General features: G+C 42.6%; 1 protein-coding gene and 1 pseudogene across 1 annotated transcript in view; one reads left to right on the top strand and one right to left on the bottom strand.

Annotated features, from left to right (window-relative positions):
- LOC126234906 (voltage-dependent T-type calcium channel subunit alpha-1G) overlaps nucleotides 1–22,210 on the top strand; it is a 790,867-nt gene that overhangs the window by 311,098 nt on the left and 457,559 nt on the right. The gene's annotated exons all lie outside the window — the stretch shown is intronic.
- On the bottom strand, nucleotides 3,967–4,084 carry LOC126238366 (5S ribosomal RNA; annotated as a pseudogene).

Below are 22,210 nucleotides of genomic sequence, written 5' to 3' on the forward strand. Positions count from 1 at the left end.
AGGATCTTTATTTCTATGCATTCGCAGTATATTACACTTGTCTACATTGAGATTCAGTTGCCATTCCCTGCACCATGCGTGCAGGTACATGTGATGTACAAGTATAGGCAAACAAGTGATTGAATGTTCAGAAAAATTGGATGATTTATTCAACAGAAACAACTTCCCAAATTGAGCGTGTCAATAACGCGTTGGCCCTTATGCAAGCAGTTATTCGGCTTGGCATTGGTCGACAGAGTTGTTGGACGTCCTCGTGAGGGATATCGTGCCAAATTCTAATTGTAGCGTTAGATCATCAAAATCCCGAGGGGGTTGGAGGGCCCTGCCCTTAATGCTCCAAACTTTATCAATTAGGGAAAGATCCGACGAAGTTCTGGACAAGATAGTGTTTGGCATACGCTAAAACTAGCCATAGGAACTCTCGCCGTGTGAGAGCGGGGATTATTTACGTGGCATGGAAGCCCAGGATGGCTTGCCATGAAGGGCAACAAAACGGGGCGTAGAATATTTCCGACATACCGCTGTGCCATAAGGGTGTCGCAGATGACAAACAAAGGCGCCCCTGCTATGAAAAGAAATGACAATCCAGACCGTCATGCCCAGTTTTCGGTCCGTATGGCGGACGACAGTCAAGATGGCAGACATGTGTACGCCGGTCATCGGGGCTCAGCTCGAAGCTGGACTCATCAGTGAAGGCAATGCTTTTCCACTCAGCAATATTCTACTCTGCGGATGTGTCTGGAGACGTCCCAGACAGCTGTGGGATACCACATTACTGTTACTCGTCATACGGCCCAACAACCAGGAGTAGCAGTCTATGGTGTAATTTCATTAATTTCATTTCAAAGCAGGACCCCTTTAGCTGTCAGTCGTGGCACCTTTACAGTACGGCGGCACGTCGACGAGTCGACGAGTTTTGTTGCCTTTCATGGCAAGACATCCCGGGCTTACATTTCAGAAAGATAATGCCCGCCCGCACATGGCGAGAGTGTCTACAACATGTCTTCGTGTTTGCCAAACCCTACCTTGGCCAGCAAGATCGTCGGATCTCTCCCTAATCGAGAACATTTTGAGCATTATGGGCAGGCCTCGCCAACCATCTCAGGATTTTGACGACCTAACGCGTCATTTGGACAAAATTTTGCACGATACGATATCCTTGAGGAGGACATGCTTTGATAAAGGCCAGAGGTAGACCAGTGCTTTATTGACGTGGTGAACTTGTAAAGCTCTTTCTCTTGAATAAATCATTCGATTTTTCTGAAATTGTAATCATTTGTTTGTCTAAGCATATACATGACATCTATCAGTTTTCGTCCCAGGTCTTTTTTTCACTCTCTGGCGTGTCCTGCAGTTTTAGCTACCTACCGCTAATACCGTGAAAGCTATTCCCCGATGTCTTATCACATGTATCATTATCGTGTCCTTCTTTCAGTGCCTGTTATACCTTCCTTTCCTTGACGAATCTGCAGAAGATCTCCAACTCATTTTCAATGTCTTTCTGTAACTCCACGTCCTGGTGCAATTTCCTTCTTTTCTGGTCGTCCAACAGTCCATTACTCATTTCCCTACATTTGCTCTGCTTCAGACGTACGTTCTCAGAAATTTCTTTCTCAAGTTAATAACTCTATTCGACACTAACAGACTTTTCGTAACGAAGAATGCTCTCTTTGCCTGTGCTAGTTTGCTTCTTATATTCTCCTTGCTTCGGCTGTCATGCGGTAGCTTGTTTGCAAGGATAGTATCTCCAGAATACTCAAGCATCTTATAAAAATTATTAATTCTGGTACATCGTGTAGAGACCTCTTCAAAAATCTATTTTGACGGCTATTTCACAGTAGAAGCACTCTTCAATATCCTTTGTTATTACCAATATTTCGATTTTCTCAAAAATAATGAACAACAAGGATGTATCGCTAGCACCAAAAACAACATCTACAAAGACTTCAGGGGTCCACAATGGAGTTAGATAAATCAGTACACATGAATTCAACGACTTACCAGAGCACACGTCTTGTAGATAACGTGGTTGAGTTTAAAACTGCATTAACGAACTTTCTTTTGGGCTACTCCTACGCCACTGAAGAGTTCCGTCACAGAAACTCTTAAATTTAATGTTTCAAATTAATTTACAGTTATAATTAGCACTGTAGTATAGTAATGTAATGTCATTTCCATGTACTGCACTAAACTAAATATTACCTTTGACTTCTTTCCACATCCCAGAGTCCACTCTCCATAGGATCCATGGATTATGACTGCTTTAATGTAAATGTAGTGCGATGTAGCAAAATTTCTTTACTTCATCTGCTAAGTGGTCCCCAGTTTTCATGTTAAGTTTATAGCTACTATCATTTATCGTACTTTTCATAAATTTCGTCTTTAGTTTGTCTATCCTCATACACTCTTACTCTCAATCCATATTCTGTGCTCATCAGACTGTTCATTCCATTCAAAAGGACCTGTAATAATTGTTCCTCGCATTCTCCGAGGATAGAATTATCATCAGCGAATCTTATCGTTGATGTCTTTTCACCAGAATTTTAATTCTAATCTTGTTTCTTTTTTTCGTCGTTGTTTCTTCCATGTACTGACTGAACAGTAAACGCGAAAGCCTGCTTCCCTGCCTTACACCCTTTTTAATCTGAGAAATTCTCTCTTGGTCGTCCAGTTTTATTTTTCCCTCTTCGTTCTTGTACATAATGTATACTATCTTCCTTTCTCTACTGCTTATCTGCACCTTTCCGATAATTTCAAACACACTATCTCCGTAACCTACTCCAATTAAAGTCTTTTTTCACTTATTCAAGTGGATATCCCCTTCCTTCCTATTCCTGGACCGCAACTTGCGTAAATGGCTTATAGCACACCACATGCCAATGTCGTTCGGATTACCCGGAAGGGTGTCTCGCAAAAGTAGTGATTTTCTTGCTTCCAGATTCTTCTTGTGGTAACAAATAGTCTTGAAATTTGGTCCAGTCTCCTTGCGATTTGACCCAATCCTCACGTAATGACCTACCAAATAGGTAGCAATATTTCTTTCATTAGCAGCGTAGTTATTATTGAACAACTATCTACTGATATCCGTAAGCAAATCGGGCTTTTCAATAAGTGTCTTAACGACCAAACCTTCTTGTTCAGGCTACACGAACTAATTGCTTTATCACTAACGAAATTTAGACAGAAGTTTGCTCTTGGTATAGTCTTCCTATAGTTCCTAGTAATGATCTCTACATCTACATTTGCACCCCGCAATATTTCTTTCACTGTGGGCAGACAGCTGTTGTCTAGTCATACAACAAAGAGTTTTTCTCCCTACAGCTTTCATTTCTTTAGTTTGAGGGTCAGTTGTCAATCCCTGCCCCAACCGACGATCTTTTGCAACTCTTTCTGAATTTTGCTGCAATAGTATAGCAGTGCGACTTCTCCCTAACCAAAGGCATCACCAGTGAATAGTCTCTTAGACATAGACTAGATGCTGGCACATGAACACTCACAGGACGATTTTTCTAAATGAGAACAGACTGCAGGAAACTCGCTGAGTGAATGAGGAGCAAAAAATAACACAGGGGCGTAAGATTGGATATGTACTCCAAGAGAGGCCAACCAGCTTGAAGGTTAAGGTTAAAGATGTTTGATAGTGACTCCAGTATCAGCAATTGTTAGGTGGCCAGCCAGCGTGGGGTAAGCCAGGCAACAGTGTGGAACATCTTCCACGAATACTACCACTACCCGTACCAACGTACATTGAACTGAACTCCGTCAGAACAGGCCTTGGAAGACCCAACGGTACCGACCGGCCTCCGTGTCATTCTCAGCCTATAGGCGTCACTGGATGCGGATATGGAGGGTCATGTGGTCAGCACACCGCTCTCCCTGCCGTATGTCAGTTTACGAGACCAGAGCCGCTACTTCTCAGTCAAGTAGCTCCTCAGTTTGCCTCACAAGAGTTGAGTGCACCCCGCTTGCCAACAGCGCTCGGCAGACCGGATGGTCACCCATCCAAATGCTAACCCAGCCCGACAGCGCTTAACTTCGGAGATCTGACGGGAACCGGTGTTACCACTGCGGCAAGGCCGTTGGCTACCAACGTACATTAAGGTGACGAAACCCGTGGGATACCTCCTAACATCATGTCGGACCTCCTCTTACCAGCAGGAGAGCACCAACTCGACGTGACATGGACTCAGCAAGTCGTTGAAAGTCCCCTACATAAATATGCAGCCATGCTGCCTCTACAGCCGTCCATAATTGCGAAATTCTTACCGGTGCAGGATGTTGTGCACCAACTGACCTCTCGATTACGTCCTATAAATGTTCGATGGGGTTCACGTCGGGCGATCTGGGTGCCAAATCATCCGCTCGAATTGTGCAGAATGGTCCTCACACCACTCGTCAACAACTGTGACTCGGTGACAGATGACGTTGTTTGGAAAATGAAGTCCACGAATGGCTGTGGATGGTCTCTAAGAAGCCGAACATAGCCATTTCCAGTAAGCGTTCCGTTCAGTTGCACCAGAGAATCCGGTCCATTCCATGTAACTACAGATCATACCATTATGGAGCCACCATCAGCTTCCATAGTGCCTTGTTGAAAACTTGGGTCCGTTGTTCCGTGGGCTCTGCGCCAAACTCGAACCCTACCATCAGCTCTTAACCAGCTGAAATCGGGATTCATCTGACCAGGGCACAGTTTTCCTGTCGCCTAGGGTCCGTCCGATATTCTCACGATCCTAGGAGAGGCGTTGCGGGCGATGTCGTGCAGTTAGCAAAGGCAGTCGCGTCGGTCGTCTAGTGCCACAGCCCATTAAGGCCAAATTTCGCCTCATTGTCCTAGTGGATACGTTCTTCATACGTCCCACATTGATTTCTGCGGCTATTTCACGCAGTGTTGCTTGTCTGTTAGCACTGACAACTCTACGCAAACGTCGATGGTTTCGGTCGTTAAGTGAAGGCCGTCGGCTATTACCTTGTCCGTCGTGAGAGGAAATGTCTGAAAGTTGGTATTCTCGGACCCTCTTGACACTGTGGATCTCGGAACATAAAATTCCTCACGATTTCCGAAGTGGAATCTCCCATGCGTTTAGCTGCAACTATCATTTCGCGCTCAGACTCTGTTAATTGCCGTCGTGCGGCCATAAACACGTCGTAAACCTTTCCACGTGAATCACCTGAGTATAAATGACAGGTGCGCCAATGCACTGCCCGTTTATATCTTGTGTACGCGACAATACCTTCATCTGTACATGTGCATATCGCTATCCCATGACTGTTGTCACGTCAGAGTATGCAGGCCTTGTCACCTACGGACTTGCCCCCGTGGCGATGATTTTATGGCTGGTTCGTCGCACAGACCACCATGGTGCTGGGAACTCTGTCATCTACCCTATTTACACACGAGGCTACATTTACGAGGGGCTGTATCATCAACAGTCACCTGTGAGTAATGGAGAAATACCATGATGTGGTGGCACCAAACCATCAGCATCGGTTCAGTCCCAGTGTTGGGAGAGTATTTTTGCTGACCGCCTCGCGGGACCAGTCATCTTTCCACAACCCCTCATAGGCAAGGCATATCTGCTTTTCCTGCAGATGACGTTGCCTCTCCTTCTGCACGAAATGCCTTCAGTACGATGGGTAAGGTGGCTACTACATGATGGTGCTCCAGCTCACTGCTCTCTTGAGTGTGCGGCTAAAGCACTCGTAATGACAGAACATCCTCATTTGCCTGGTGCATTCTCATTAGAGATGGCAGTTATCGCTCAAACAACAGGTTTTCGGTTATACCGACGTTTTCCAACTCCAGGTTAACCTGACTTAAATCTGCTCAAAATAGCCGGTTTCTGAAGTAACTGATTTTCCATTTATTATTGCTTTTATTTCTAGTAAAACGTAGACATTGAGCAAAGACTGATATATTCTGAGATTCCCTCAGACTTTCACATCACACTTTTCAAGATACCTAGAATCTAAATGTGAAATAAAAAATAAAATTAACTTTCGCCGTATATTATTTGCGGTTTTTTTTTAATAAAAGTAATCGGGCGCTGTATACTTCCAAAAAGCATTAGTATTCTCCCACTGATTCTAATTATTTTGAAACTCTGCTAAAAATTGTTCAGTAATCGAGGGTCGTACAACTCTTCGGGCATTACGTACAATCATTGCTAAAGGATGAAAACTGAAGTTCGAGAACTCTATTTTGCGTGTTTTTATCCGTTTCCACGGGCTACAAATAGATAAAGGCATACTATGTAAACACAGGTAGCTGGCCAACTACTTTCCATTTTTATTATAAACAACGATTGAATTGTTGATTTTTTAATTTATTACTTTTGCCTTAATTTCCTGTCTCTTTTATTATTTGATAGAAAAAGCAGCTAAATAATAAGCTTATGTGCAACATTTGTAGCTTTTCTTGTGTAATAATTTCGAATGAAATCCGGTTTTCTAATCAAATATCTATATTTGATTTTTAACAGGCATTTGAATGCAGTTGATTTTTTTATGACAAAATCAAAAACGCTCTACCAAACATTTCAAATGAGCAGTTTAGACAGTAGGTAAAACAGAACCTGTAGTAGGAACCATTACTTGACAAAAATATCGGTAACGAATTAATCTACCGACCAATATTTACTGTCCAATCTGGTCATAAATACTCGTTCTATAATGTGTTGATCTCCAATTTGACTCCTTTCATCAGAAACAACATCGTTCGAAGACAATACCAGTCCATCAGAAGGCACAGAAATTCCTATGAACGAGAAATATTTTTGTGCTACAAATTACAAGTCTTCTACTCTACTCCCAAACAACAAACGGATCGCAACTTCTGGGTAGTAAAAGACAACAGGTATCTTATTTCCTCAGCAATGCTGTGCCGATGCTTATGACATATGTTTGTTCCTCGTTTCGTTTGGCGTTGTTATTTAAAATAGCTCTGATCGGTTTTCTATTTTGTATAATAACCCAATATTTCAAAGCAATGGAAACTATACGAATAGACATTATCCATTTTTAAAAACGTTTTATTTAAAAATCAAAATTTTAGAGCCACTTATATGGCAAATTTATATAACGGCTTTTTATCCGTTATTAATAACAAATAAACAAAACCTGCTATGACCGAAACTAAACAAATACCTAAAAGTGCCGGTTATGCAGAACCAAAATACCGGTATCTGTTTTAACCGGTCGGTTTTTCCCATCCGTAGATCTCATGTGTGCTTTGAATCTTCGAAATCTTTCAGACATCTCGAAGTGGGTGTACCTCCCTTGGAACGCATCTCCAGCCTTATGTCTCTATGACCGTGTTTGCTCCTTGACCTCTCAGAAAACTTTTCCTGCAGTTTGTTCCGACTTCATAAAATCACACTCTATCCTGGACATTGCGATCCCGTGGCACTATCTTGGGATACTCCCAGAGTTACTCTTACTTCTAAAGGTTTCTTTCTGTTAAGAATGACATGTTCTATTTCGTGTAATTCAATGAAATAAGTGCCCAAAATGGTGTGGAGTTGATTCCTGACACATACATTCAAACTAATGCAGACAAACGATGGGATGGCTCCTTATCCAACAGCGCAGGCAAACTTATTGCTCAATCATTGTCATCACGGACAAATATTACGAAAACTATCAGTAGAGACGTGGCGTTATGACTTACCACTGCTTCGTCCTATTCGTAATACGATACTGGACTCCAGCGTTGGAGCAGCATATCGCTCTCCTGACCATTAAAGTCCGCTTTCGAAGAAGAAGAAGAGAAAGAAGGAAGCTTTGGTTTTAAAGTTCCTTCGATCAGGAGGTCGTCAGAAAAGTTCGCTTGCGAAACGAGAGCAACTGCTTGCAGTTCAGGAATATCATAACAAACTGAATGGATCCCGATCCAGCCCTCCCACAGATTAAACTGCGATGTGATACTCACATGTACTAATCACTCTCAGCACCTTCCAAAATCTTACCTTTAAACGTTCTACAAACCTGACGAGTCCTCACGTTCTAGCTGAGATCAACTAAAGTAACTCATCACGTATTTTCAATTGGCGAATTTTTCTATCAAATGACACGATGCTTTAGAATTTTAAGGTTGCCTAAGTATCGAGATAAGAAGAAACTGTAGTTACTCAAGTGTATTTACTCAAGTGCTCAAGCGTTTTAATCCCTGAACACTAGTTACCTCCTACATCAGATGATGGCCACGTAGTCTCATCTTTCTGTCCAAGTCAAACTTTGTGGAAGTTAAAAATCAGTTTATGACACAGTACTAGCCATGCAATTCTGTTGTGAGATATTGGGATACAAAAACATGGAGCACTTCCGATATCGTCATACGATGTTCCTGACAGCAGCTTTTTGAATTTTGTCCCGTGCTAGTTCTGTTGCATGTGCCCGCACATCGACCGCGTATTATTGACTTCAAAATGATGTGCAAAAACTTCCATAATTTTCTTCTCTGTAGCTAAGCCGACTGTAGACGATGGATTCTAGTTCCTTGAGTTACGTAGTGGTATTCATTAGCACTCAACTCTTCCCATAAGACGTAAATTCTCGTATTTCGACGTTTTGACGACATTTACAGTCCCGTAATGTACGCAGGAGAAATTCAGTGGAGTTTCGGAAGTAGAAGAGGAATAATGGCGGTAGAGCCACTAGTAAGGAATCTGTCCGCGAGAGACAAAAGTTCCAGATCGATTCCCGATCTGACACACAATTTTAATCTGCCAGCAAGTTTCAAATCAACTCAGGCTCCGCTGCAGTGAGAATTCCTGCTAGATGGTAATAGTTGCCAATAAACGGACATGGCTAAATAAAGAGAATTTCTTATGAAAGGGTGGTACCTAACAGTGTATTTGTTTCCCTTAAGAAACTAAGCTTGATACTGGATTAACGTTTAGCAGTTAATCAGTTCCGCTACGTATGTTACTACCCTCCGAGCCATCGCTAACGGTTCAACTACATAATACTTAAATATTTGTTTGTACGATGGTACCAGCTCAAGGCTCTCAGTTAAACGATGGTGTTGGACAACGAATTCTGGGAGCTACAAACACAAGTTCGTACATACAATTTCCGTTTTAAAATAATTCTTTAGCCTAAAAGGGCCAATTTTCTGCTTCCTTTTATGGTTACCTGTAACGCCATCATTGAAGAGATTGAATTAGTTCATCAGTGATAAGGACAGGTGGAATGAATTGTCAGTCAGACGGAATGTTTTATCAATTCAAACCATTGTTCATTACAGGAGCAAATCATGTAATGTTCTAATTGCTTATGAAGACAACCTTCACAGCCGGACCAGTGAACTGCCAGTAATTACGGCCTACAGGAGGGCTCAACATAAGGCGGAAACATACTGCGATGGAGCAAAAGGCACTGGGTTACAGATGAAGGAAATTAGAAAGTGTGATGGGCATGGTTGTCGAAAGTGTCAGCAAACTTATCCATATCTTTCTGTCTTGTTCCAGTACCCTGATTCCTCCGGGAAACTTGACAAACAGAAGAATTTGTGAATAGAATTCTCGAATGATTTTAATGAATGAGCGCTCTCGTATTTGCAGTTTTGCTGTTTATCTTAAACTTCATACTGCACTGTGTTTTACTTACCAGTGTTCACCGCTTGTAGGTTTGAACTACCGCTACCTATGTGCACCATCACCTGCACAGTGGAATCTTTTGATGTAACACGCTTAATTCACTTCAAAGCACCTGCTTCAATCCAGGGTCTAGCTCTGTCCTTAATTCCAAAGACACTGAAAGAAAGCAACAGTGAAGATCAGTTACCGATGTCTTTAGTGCTGTGCAAATCTCTTAAGTTTTGTGATAACGAGGAAAGTTCTGAATATTGTTTTATGTTATTAGTTACACTTTACGTTTACATCTACAGCATTTCATTGGCGATGCATTCAATTGCAATCATGTAATGGAGGAAACTAGAGCCACCATCTGTTGGAAAATAAAATAAAGTTACTATAAGAGGCAGGAAAATCAAAAACAGACGGACGCGAAAAAACTAAATAAACTGTTCATTATTTCAAAAGAAATCGCTACAACTGTTAATAAATTTATCTCAATGTGAGACAAAACGGTCAATGACTTCATGGAAAAATTATTGCGGTTGCCTACGGAACCTTGATTGTACCCAGGCAAGCACCTCTTCGTCCGAAACAAATCGACTACCACGAATGTCCTTCGTCAAGGCTCCAAAAATATAGAACTCGCGTGGGGAGAGGTCTGGACTTAATGAAGGATGCGGAAGGCTTTACACACCCTCCATGCAGCCCAATTTCTTTCCATGTGAATTCCGTATTTTTTTGGAACCCTGACGAAAGAAATTTGTGGCCGTCGATTTGATAATACAGAGGTAGTGGAGCCATGACAGAAACATTTCTGAAGATACGTTTGTTAACATCGAATATAAATTTAAATGTTAGAAACTCGTTTCTGAAGGCATTTTTACGACTGTAGACCTGTATAGATGTGAAATGTGGCCAACTAACAGTTCAGACGAGAAGACACTAGAATATGAAAAGCTTTCACAAATATCGCTCCCTGTCATAAAACTTGTTGACTACTTAAATTATTTAATTATCTGCATCGTTCGAGGTTATTTCTCATCATCAGCCTACAGTGACAGTACAAAAAACATTTAACACAAGTGCACCTAGATATTAACGTTTCTTTGTATAGTCTTGGTATACGGGGTAAGAGAAGGATAAGCTAATAAATGGCGATGTCACTTTGTCTGTTGGTCTGCTGTTCACATGAAAAATGTTTCAAAAATAATTATTCAGTTTGTTCTTGTGACGTGACAGTCTTCTTATGATGTGTTGAGGTACCCCACCCCCTATTTCTATGAACCTTTTTGACTTGTAAGCCATTATTAACAAATTTCTAAATGTAACTTGAAACACGATATCATAAACAAATCAGCAGTGCAGAATACAAGGTGGCGGTCAAAACAAAGTGTATTTCTGTTTGATTATTGATATGTCGAACTTGTTGTTCTCAGTCGATTGCTGTGTCTTCTGCTGTCGCATCACCGATGTTTGGTAACGAAATATACTAAAAAATGAGCGACTGTGACAGTTTTATAATAACAGAATACCAGGAAGGTAACAGAATACATTTTTTGAGCTTAACAGTAAGCAGTACAAACCAGCCCCTGAACAGCAATGTGCACAGAAAAACCAACAAACGCAGGCACTGCCTTTAATAAATCCTCCACACACCCCAACTCGCGTAAAAAATTTGCATTACGATGTTTCTTAGATAGAGCACAGAACTTCCCACTTAATGCTGACGACTACGAGACAGAAATAAACACTTAACAAGAGCTATCGCGAACATCAAATAGATATAATTTCACAGCACATAACAAAAAATAAATACAAATAAAGTGACACAGCCACTTCGCACGACATTCAAAAACTGAAGTATATCAAAGCTCTGTAAGTCCATCTTTTTATAAGATCGTTGCGGGACCTCGGCTGTTCGGCAAGTGATGATCGAAGGGATCGCTGTGTTAAGAAGAAATCTACGGATACCAGTCACTGAATGCTGGTCCATGTTTTGATTGGGGCAGAAGTAGATTCTTCTCATACGTCGGTCAGGAGATATGAAGATGGCATAATATAACGCTGAACCGATTGCACAAATAAAATAAAACTGGAATTTTGGACGGCTGAAGGTGTTTTGATTTGACGTTTTTATAAACTACGTAACTACCAGCGGAAATACGCTCCTGTCGGAGAACAAAAAAGTGGTACGTTCTTCTAAGAGACTCTGAAAGGAAAATGGGGAACCACCTGTCTCAATCCTGATTTCGCCGTCCTCATCAAAAAAATTGGCATAGGAACATTTTCGTGCTCTTTTAACATGCAACATTCTAAATCCTTTTACTCAGTCTCTCTTTGCAGTTAAGTCTTCATACTCAGCATCTCCCTCTCACTGCCACTGGCTGTTCAAAGTATACCAAGTGTAGAAGTATGAAACCGGAATTTCCCTACAGATGATGCTAGCCGTCAGTGTAGGGCCCCTGGGAGCGCGTCTGCAGCGCCATCTGCTCCTGTAACGGCTGACTACGAATGTCAGCACCCAGTAACCCAAGTTCCATACATATGTATCTGCTTCAACCCCGTAGCAGGTCGATTTTTGTGCCTAAGAACTACGATTTGTGGAGAGAATTGGTTTTCTATTATCATTTGAAGAAAACTGCTGCAGAATCGCATCGAGTGCTTGTCGAAGCTTTCGGCGAACATGCTCTTGGGAAAACACAATGTTACGAGTGGTTCAAATTCAAAAGTGGTGGTCCTGATTTGAGAAATGGCGTGCGCAGGAAACCACCGAAAAGGATCGAAGACAGCGAATTGCAGGCCTTATTGGATGAAGATAATACTCAAACTCAACAGGAGATCGCGAGACAGTTGAATGTGACGCAGAAAGTCGTTTCTCTTCGGTTGAAAGCTATGGGAAAGGTGCAGAAAGTGGAAAAATGGGTTCCGCATGAACTGAATGAAATACAGCAAGTAAATCGAAAGACCACTTGTGAAATGCTGCTTGCAAGATACAAAAGAAAATCGTTTCTCCATCGAATAGTTACAGGTTATGAAAAATGAATATATTTCTAGAATCCTAAGCGTCGTAAATCATGGTTGAATACAGGCAAACCATCGACATCCACTACAAGACTAAATCGCTTTGGAAAGAAGACAGTGCTCTGTGTTTGGTGGGATCAAAAGGTATCATCTAATTTGAGCTGCTAAAATCTGGTGAAATCGTTAACACTGATCGCTACCAACAGCAAAGGATCAATTTAAATCGAGCATTACATAAAAAACTATCGGAATATAGAAAAAGGCAACACAGAGTCATATTGCTCCATGATAACGCCCTATCACACACAGCAAAAAGGGTCTGGGAAACTACCGAAGCGTTCAGTTGGGAAATACTAGGGCATGAGGCTTATTCTCCAGACTCGGCTCCTTCCGATTATCATTTATTTGCAACACAGAGACACCTCTTGCTGAATAGCGTTTCAATTCGTACGAAAATGTACGAAAATGGCTCGCTGACCGGTTCGCTTCAAAAGAAGAACTGTTCTTTTGGCGTGGCATTCATAGCCTGCCGGAGAAATGGGAGAAACGTATAAATAGCAATGGAGATTAATTTGAATGAAATATTGTTTATCAATTTCAGACAACAGACGTGTAATTACTGCAACCAAATTCCGGTTTCATACTTATACACGTTGTACATCTCTCACTGTCTTCTTTTTCTCCCATCGATTTATAGTACACCGTCACTATCTTCTCTCTCACTTACATTGTCCCCTTTTGTCTTTTTTTTTTCCTACTGCCACTGTCTCCACCACACCTCGGCAGCTCAAAAACTTTAGGGTCCCCAACTTATTTTTCCCCTATATCCACGCGTTAAAATTTCAGTCCAAAATGCGCCCTTCCCTACAAAAAATGGTTCAAATGGCTCTGAGCACTATGGGACTTAACATCTGTGGTCATCAGTCCCCTAGAACTTAGAACTACTTAAACCTAACTAACCTAAGGACATCACACACATCCATGCCCGAGGCAGGATTCGAACCTGCGACCGTAGCAGTCTCGCGGTTCCGGACTGAGCGCCTAGAACCGCTAGACCACCGCGGCCGGGCCATCCCTACACCTATATGTTAAAGTTCGCCAGTCTGGGGTGGGTCCAGACCCTGAAAGCACAAGCATCGTCTCCAGTCATCTCTCTCTTTTATCATTTCCACTGCTTTCTCTCTCTTCGGCTCCCACTACTTCTTCCTCCATCCATCTCTCTTCCACTTCTACTACCACTGTCTCACCGAACACCGCAATCTCCTCCCTCTTTTTCTTCAACTTCTATAGTCTTCACCCATCTCTCTTTTCCTTCACTGTCACTTTCTCTCTCTCACCATCACGGTCTCTCCTCTTTTTCTCTCCCACTGGCCTCCCTCCATTCTCTTAAAGGTCACAGTCGCGCTGCTACTCTCTTTTAGTACAAAGAAATGCTAATATGTCGCATGCCAAAAGTTTTTGGTGAAGAAGGCAGACTGGGTATTGAGGTAGTTGAGTCCCCACGTTTCTGTCAGGGACTTTTAGGGGAACATAGTCACACTTTTTGTGCTGCGACAGGAGCATTTTTCCAATGGTTCCCTTCTTTTCCCAGCTACAGCAGGATGTACTCCTTATACAAAATAAATTATATAGCTGAATAAAGTTTTGACTCATTAATTATATATGTTGTTGATGTTGTTGTCTTCAGTCCTGAGACTGGTTTGATGCAGCTCTCCATGCTACTCTATCCTGTGCAAGCTTCTTCATCTCCCAGTACTTACTGCAACCTACATCCTTCTCAATCTCCTTAGTGTATTCATCTCTTGGTCTCCCTTTACGATTTTTACCCACCACGCTGCCCTCCAATGCTAAATTTGCGATCCCTTGATGCCTCAGAACATCTCCTACCAACCGGTCCCTTCTTCTTGTCAAGTTGTGCTACAAACTCCTCTTCTCCCCAAATCTATTCAATACCTCCTCATTAGTTACGTGATCTACCCATTTAATCTTCAACATTCTTCTGTAGCACCACATTTCAAAAGCTTCTATTCTCTTCTTGTCCAAACTATTTATCGTCCATGTATCATTTCCATACCTGGCTACACTCCATACAAGTACTTTCAGAAGCGACTTCCTGACACTTAAATCTATACTCGATGTTAACAAATTTCTCTTCTTCAGAAACGCTTTCCTTGCCATTGCCAGTCTACATTTTATATCCTCTCTACTTCGACCATCATCAGTTATTTTGCTCTCCAAATAGGAAAACTCCTTTACTACTTTAACTGTCTCATTTCCTAATGTAATTCCCTCAGCATCCCCCGACTTAAGTCGACTACATTCCATTATCCTCGTTTTGCTTTTGTTGATGTTCATCTTATACCCTCCTTTCAAGACACTGTCCATTCCATTCAACTGCTCTTCCAAGTCCTTTGCTGTCTCTGACAGAATTACAATGTCATCGGCGAACCTCAACATTTTTATTTCTTCTCCATGGATTTTAATACCTACTCCGAATTTTTCTTTTCTTTCCTTTACTGCTTGCTCAATATAGAGATTGAATAACATCGGGGACAGGCTACAACCCTGTCTCACTCCCTTCCCAACCGCTGCTTCCCTTTCATGCCCTTCGACTCTTATAACTGCCATCTGGTTTCTGTACAAATTGTAAATAGCCTTTCGCTCCCTGTATTTTACCCCTGCCACCTTTAGAATTTGAAAGAGAGTATTCCAGTCAACAATTTCAAAAGCTTTCTCTAAGTCTACAAATGTTAGAAACGTAGGTTTGCCTTTCCTTAATATAGATTCTAAGATAAGTCGTAGGGTCAGTATTGCCTCACGTGTTCCAATATTTCTGCGGAATCCAAACTGATCTTCCCCGAGGTCGGCTGCTACCAGTTTTTCCACTCGTCTGTAAAGAATTCGCGTTAGTATTTTGCAGCTGTGACTTATTAAACTGATAGTTCGGTAATTTTCACATCTGTCAACGCCTGCTTTCTTTGGGATTGGAATTATTATATAATTCTTGAAGTCTGAGGGTATTTCACCTGTCTCATACATCTTGCTCACCAGATGGTAGAGTTTTGTCAGGACTGTCTCTCCCAAGGCCGTCAGTAGTTCCAATGGAATGTTGTCTACTCTCGGGGCCTTGTTTCGACTTAGGTCTTTCAGTGCTCCTTCAAACTCTTCACGCAGTATCATATCTCCCATTTCATCTTCATCTACATCCTCTTCCATTTCCATAATATTGTCCTCAAGTACATCGCCCTTGTATAGACCCTCTATATACTCCTTCCACCTTTCTGCTTTCCCTTCTTTGCTTACAAGGGAACCTCCCCATCGCACCCCCCTCAGATTTAGTTATACGTTGGCACAGTGGATAGGCCTTGAAAAACTGAATACAAATCAATCGAGAAAACAGGAAGAAGTTGTGTGGAACTGAAGAAAATAAGCAAAATATACAAATTGAGTAGTCCACGTGCAAGATAGGCAACATCGAGGAGAACGTGAGCCCAGGCGCACCGTGGTCCCGTGGTTAGCGCGCGCAACTACGGAACGAGAGGTCCTTGGTTCAAGTTTCCTCGAGTGTGAAAAGTTTAAATTTTTATTTTCAGACAGTTATTATCCGTCCGTGCGATGCGAGATAACTGCGCCGTAGTATGGGGCGCTACACCTTAACAAACATCGAAACACACGACGTCACTCGACTACAGCGCACGGAAGAGACAGTATTCCTGCTAACGAGGCTCCCTGGCTGGCAGTTGACTGTTCGCTACTTTGGACGAGAGTGCATTAAATACGTGAGGTGTATTCCGTGGGCAATATGAATCCAGCAAATATAGCTCGCGACTTCAATAATAATCGCGCGGTTCTGCGGTGCGGTCGTAAAAAACAGACACTAAACTTATTACAGCGAACAGAGACGTCAATGAACAAACGAACAGATCATAACTTTGTGAAAATAAAGACAGTAAAATTTTCGCTCAAGTGAAGACTTGAACCAAGGACCTCTTGTTCCGCAGCTGCTCACGCTAACCACGGGACCACGGCGCTCCTGAGCACACATTCTTCTTGATGTTGCCTATCTTGTGGATGGACTACTCAGTTTGTATATTTTGCTTATTTTTCTCATAGTTCCACACAACTTCTTCCTGTTTTCTCGATTGATCTGTGATCAGTTTTTCAAGGCCTATCCACTGTGCCAAGTTATAACTAAATCTGAAGGGGGTGCGATGGGGAGGTTCCCTTGTTATAACTGGGTTTCCATCTAAGCTCTTGATATTCATACAAATGGCTCTCTTTTCTCCAAAGCTTCTTTAATTTTCCTGTAGGCAGTATCTATCTTACCCCTAGTGAGATAAGCCTCTACATCCTTACATTTGTCCTCTACCCATCCCTGCTTAGCCATTTTGCACTTCCTCTCGATCTCATTTTTGAGACGTTTGTATTCCTTTTTGCCTGCTTCATTTACTGCGTTTTTATATTTTCTCCTTTCATCAATTAAATTCAATATTTCTTCTGTTACCCAAGGATTTCTACTAGCCCTTGTCTTTTTACCTACTTGATTCTTTGCCGCCTTCACTACTTCATGCCTCAGAGTTACCCATTCTTCTTCTACTGTATTTCTTTCCCCCATTCCTGTCAATTGTTCCCTTATGCTCTCCCTGAAACTCTGTTCTTTCAGTTTATCCGGGTCCCATCTCCTTAAATTCCCACCTTTTTGCAGGTTCTTCAGTTTTAAGCTACAGTTCATAACCAATAGATTGTGGTCAGAGTCCACATCTGCCCCGGAAATGTCTTACAGTTTAAAACCTGGTTCCTAAATCTCTGTCTTACCATTATATAATGTATCTGATACCTTCTAGTATCTCCAGGATTCTTCCATGTATACAACCTTCTTTTATGATTCTTGAACCAAGTGTTAGCTATGATTAAGTTATGCTCTGTGCAAAATTCTACCAGACGGTTTCCTCTTTCATTTCTCTCCCCCAATCCATATTCACCTACTATGTTTCCTTCTCTCCCTTTTCCTACTCTCGAATTCCAGTCACCCATGACTATTAAATTTTCGTCTCCCTTCACTACCTGAATAATTTATTTTATATCATACATTTCATCAATTTCTTCATCAACTGCAGAGCCAGTTGGCATATAAACTTGTACTACTGTAGTAGGCATGGGCTTCGTGTCTATCTTGGCCACAATAATGCGTTCACTATGGTGTTTGTAGTAGCTTACCCGCACTCCTATTTTTTATTCATTATTAAACCTACTCCTGCATTAACCCTATTTGATTTTGTATTTATAACCCTGTATTCACCTGACCAAAAGTCTTGTTCCTCCTGCCAACGAACTTCACTAATTCCCACTATATCTAACTTTAACCTATCCATTTCCCTTTTTAAATTTCCTAACCTACCTGCCCGATTAAGGGATCGACATTCCACGCACCGATCCGTAGAACGCCAGTTTTCTTTCTCCTGATAACAACGTCCTCTTGAGTAGTCCCCGCCCGGAGATCCGAATGGGGGACTATTTTACCTCCGGAATATTTTGCCCAAGAGGACGCCATCATCATTCAACCATACAGTAAATCTGCATGCCCTAGGGAAAAATTACGGCAGTAGTTTCCCCTTGCCTTCAGTCGTTCGCAGTACCAGCACAGCAAGGCCGTTTTGGTTAGTGTTACAAGGCCAGATCAGTCAATCATCCAGACTGTTGCACCTGCAACTACTGAAAAGGCTGCTGCCCCTCCTCAGGAACCACACGTTTGTCTGGCCTCTCAACAGATACCCCTCCGTTGTGGTTGCACCTACGGTACGGCCATCTGTACCGCTGAGGCACCCAAGCCTCCCCACCAACGGCAAGGTCCATGGTTCATGGGGGTATATACTGACGGAAACACCAAGAAGGAGTTGTGTGACATAGACGAAACTGGAAGACTTGTTTCTACACCTGAAATTTTGTGCCAGCCGCATACGAGTGGCGTGTGGCGCCCCTATGAGGGTGAAATCAGGTTTCCTTTACGCACATCCTGTAACGGTAATGAACGTTAGTTATTTTTAAGATTGGACGTGGTGAGTTTATGTTACCGAAGAATTCGTTTAAGGGGACAAAGACGCCATTACCAACAAGTCACTGAGTTTTAATGGGATCGTGTAATAAGGCTATGAGAAGCTGGAAGTTATTGTACAAAGACTTGGCTGGAATGTTGCCACTGTACATGATTGCTGGCAGTGGTGGTCACGAGCAGAAGTTTGAGCAGCACTTGGCATCACAGAGAGACAACGAACAGTTACTGATCGGTTACTTCAAGGACAGCTCCGAGACAGCCACCCTGTAGCGTGCATTCCTCTGACTCCAAACCATCGTCGTTGGCGACTTCAAGATGTCAAGCGAGAGCTCATTGGAGGGCAGAGCGGAGGTCTGTTGTGTTTTCTGATGAGAGATGGTTCTGCCTCGGCGCCAGTGATCGCCGTGAGTTGGTTAGAAGGAGGCCAGTTGAAAGCCTGCAGACAACCTGTCTGCGTGTTAGACGCTCTGGGCCTACACGTGGTGTTATGGTTTGGTGTATGATTTCGGATGACGGTAGCAGCAATCTCGTGGTTATCCAGCGCACCCTGACTGCAAATATATACGTCAACCTGCTGATTTGACCTGTTGTGTTGCCATTCACGAACAGCATTCCAAGTGGTGTTTTCTAACAGGATAACGCTCACCCACGTTCCACTGTTGCAGCCCATCATGTTCTACGGAGTGTGGACATGTTGCCTTGGCCTGCTCAATCACCAGAACTGTAGCCTATCGAGCACGTATGAGACATCATCGGACGACAACTCCAGCGTCATCCACAAAAAGCATTAACCGTCCCTGTATTGACCGACCAAGAGTAACAAGCATACAACTCCATCACGCAAACTGAGATCTAGCACCTGTGCAACATAACGCATGCACGTTTCCATGCTTGCGTTAAACATTCTGGCGGTTACACAAGTTATTAATATGCCAGCATTTACTTGCGATTTTGCAGTACTGATCACTTTAATTGTTACCTAGACAAAAGTATTCTCAAACGTTTATTGCTCAACATTAATTGTTTTGTTGTGGTAGTGCACTTCGGCAAGTTTATGTGCTTTGACGTACTTAACAAGACCTTACGCACAATATAAGGTTAACACGAAATCGCTCACTTTAATTTTTTTCCTGCGTACTTTGCTCCTCGATTGCAGTTTATAGCGAAAGATCGGCTTATGATTTGCATTTTAAAATTTTTAAAAATTTTACTACAAATATTTTACTCGATTTTGAGTCTTTCCAATTTTAGATAACTTTTCGTGTCATTCTCAGCTCTTTTCAGGCATGTTAAGAACCTTTGTCTTCATTTTTTGTCACTGCAGCACCACTTTGGGTATATTTCTATAGACGTGAAGTGCCCGTTATACAGAGACAGCGCGTCATAAAGCTTAATTGCTGAAAATATGCTGTCGAAAACATAGTTTAGTGACCTCAGAAAAGCTACTCTGACCTTAGAACCCTTGCCATGTGATCATTTCGTCAGTTAAAACTACATTTACGATGGCATTCAGTGCTGTATCAAACATTTCTGCAAGTTATTCATCTTTTTCGCAATTTAAAGTTATTTTTGTGTAATTAATTTATAAAAACCCTATAAGTAAACGATCTGACAGATAGGTTGAGCAGCACGGGAAGTCTTATCTTTGAGTTGAGACTGTAGGAGAAATGAGGATGACTTGGACAGGATTTGTGTTTGATGTGATGAATGGCAGCTTGCTCTGAATGTAGCTAATGCAGATGAGTAGGGAAAACAATCCTGTAATGTTCGAATACTGTAATAGTGATGTACTTTTGGCACCGTCACGTCGATTAAAAATCTAGGGATGATGTTGCAATGCAGAAATAGAGCGCAAGTACGTACAGTAGTAGTGAAGGTGAATAGTCGACTCAGAAATGGGAGAATTCTAGAAAGGTGTAATTTATAAAGGAGACTGTTGAACACTTGTGCGACCCATTCCTGAGTACTCTCGAGTGTTTAGGATCCCCACAGGTTGAGTTAAAAATAGTCGTTGAAGAAGACTGGTTACCGGTAGGTTTAGTCAACACGAAAGTAATACGAAAACGCTCCATGACGTCACACTGGAGTCTCTGGAGAGAAGATGTTCTTTTCGCGACACACGTTTGAGGAAGTTTAGGGAACCGGCATTTGCGACACAATACGGAACTATCCTACTATCTCCGACAGGTATATCGCATGAGGACCGCTAAGACAAAAGAAGCCAGAGCTCGTGCGGTACCGTAGCAACAGTCGTATTTCTCTTGTTACATTTGCAACAGGAGTATGTATGTATGTATTGAACTGGGGACCTAGAAACGACGGAGAGGGTTCGTCCCCCGCCCTCCCCCCGTAGCCCTCTGTGGTATACAATCCCACAACAGACTACAGCAGTCCACTCACCCCACCGCCGCCCCACACCGAACCCAGGGTTACTGTGCGGTTCGGCCCCCAGTGCCCCCCCCCCCCCCCATCCCTCCCCGGGAATGTCTCATTCCAGACGAGTGTAACCCCAATGTTTGCGTGGTAGAGAAACGATAGTGTACGCGTACGTGGAGACAGTGTTTGCACTGCAATCGCCGGCATAGTGTAACTGAGGCGGAATAAGGGGAACCAACCCGCATTCGCCGATGCAGATGGAAAACCGCCTTAAAAACCATCCTCAGAGTGGCCGGCACACCGGATCTGGACACTAATCCGCCGGGCGGATTCGTTCCGGGGACGGGCACGCCTTCCCGCTCGGGAAGCAGAGCGTTAGACCGCATGGCTAGCGGGGCGGGCTTTGCAACAGGAATAGGAAAGGGAATGACTAGCGGTATTACGCACTACCCTCCACCATACAATGTGTAGTGGCTTGCGGAGTATGCATGTATATGTAGATTAAAAAGAGGGATCGGTTGACGGGATATTTCCTGAGGCATCAAGACACTAACACAGTCGCACAGTCACACATCTGCAAGAATCTGACGCCAGGGGTTCGCCGTCATCGGTCTTCCTCCATACAGTCCCGACTTGGCCTCACCTGATTTTCCTCTCTTTCCCAACCTTAAAGAACACCTTTGAGTACCCCACTTCGGTAGTCATGAAGCGATACAAGTAGAAGCGAGTTGTGGCTCCGTCAACGAAGTCAAACATTGTATAATGATGGTATCAAGAAACTGGTCTCTCGTTGGAGAAACGCACTCGTCGCCAGGGTTTCCGTATTAACAAAACATTGGCCAGCGGCGAGTAGGATCGTACATTGAGGGCTCTACACAAACTTAATCATATATATAGACAGTTCATCCATTTCGGATAACGAGGATCTCGACCATTTTTGCCTGTTATCGACACTAATACTGACGAGATATCGGTCCTAGTGATACAAAAATTTTCGAGAAAGTTTTAATTTCAATAATATAAATGTGACAAAGTCATGCAGGGTGCAGGCTACCATTTTTATAATAATCAGTAGTTCTCCATTTAATCTGAATGGTTCGCAATGAAAAAAATCAAACATCAGGCAAGGAATGAATTTATTGCTCATATGACACGTTTCACAATTTATCCGTTCATCAGGTAT

Source organism: Schistocerca nitens, chromosome 2 (assembly GCF_023898315.1).
Source record: "Schistocerca nitens isolate TAMUIC-IGC-003100 chromosome 2, iqSchNite1.1, whole genome shotgun sequence".
In the NCBI taxonomy this organism is placed as follows: Eukaryota; Metazoa; Arthropoda; class Insecta; order Orthoptera; family Acrididae; genus Schistocerca; species Schistocerca nitens.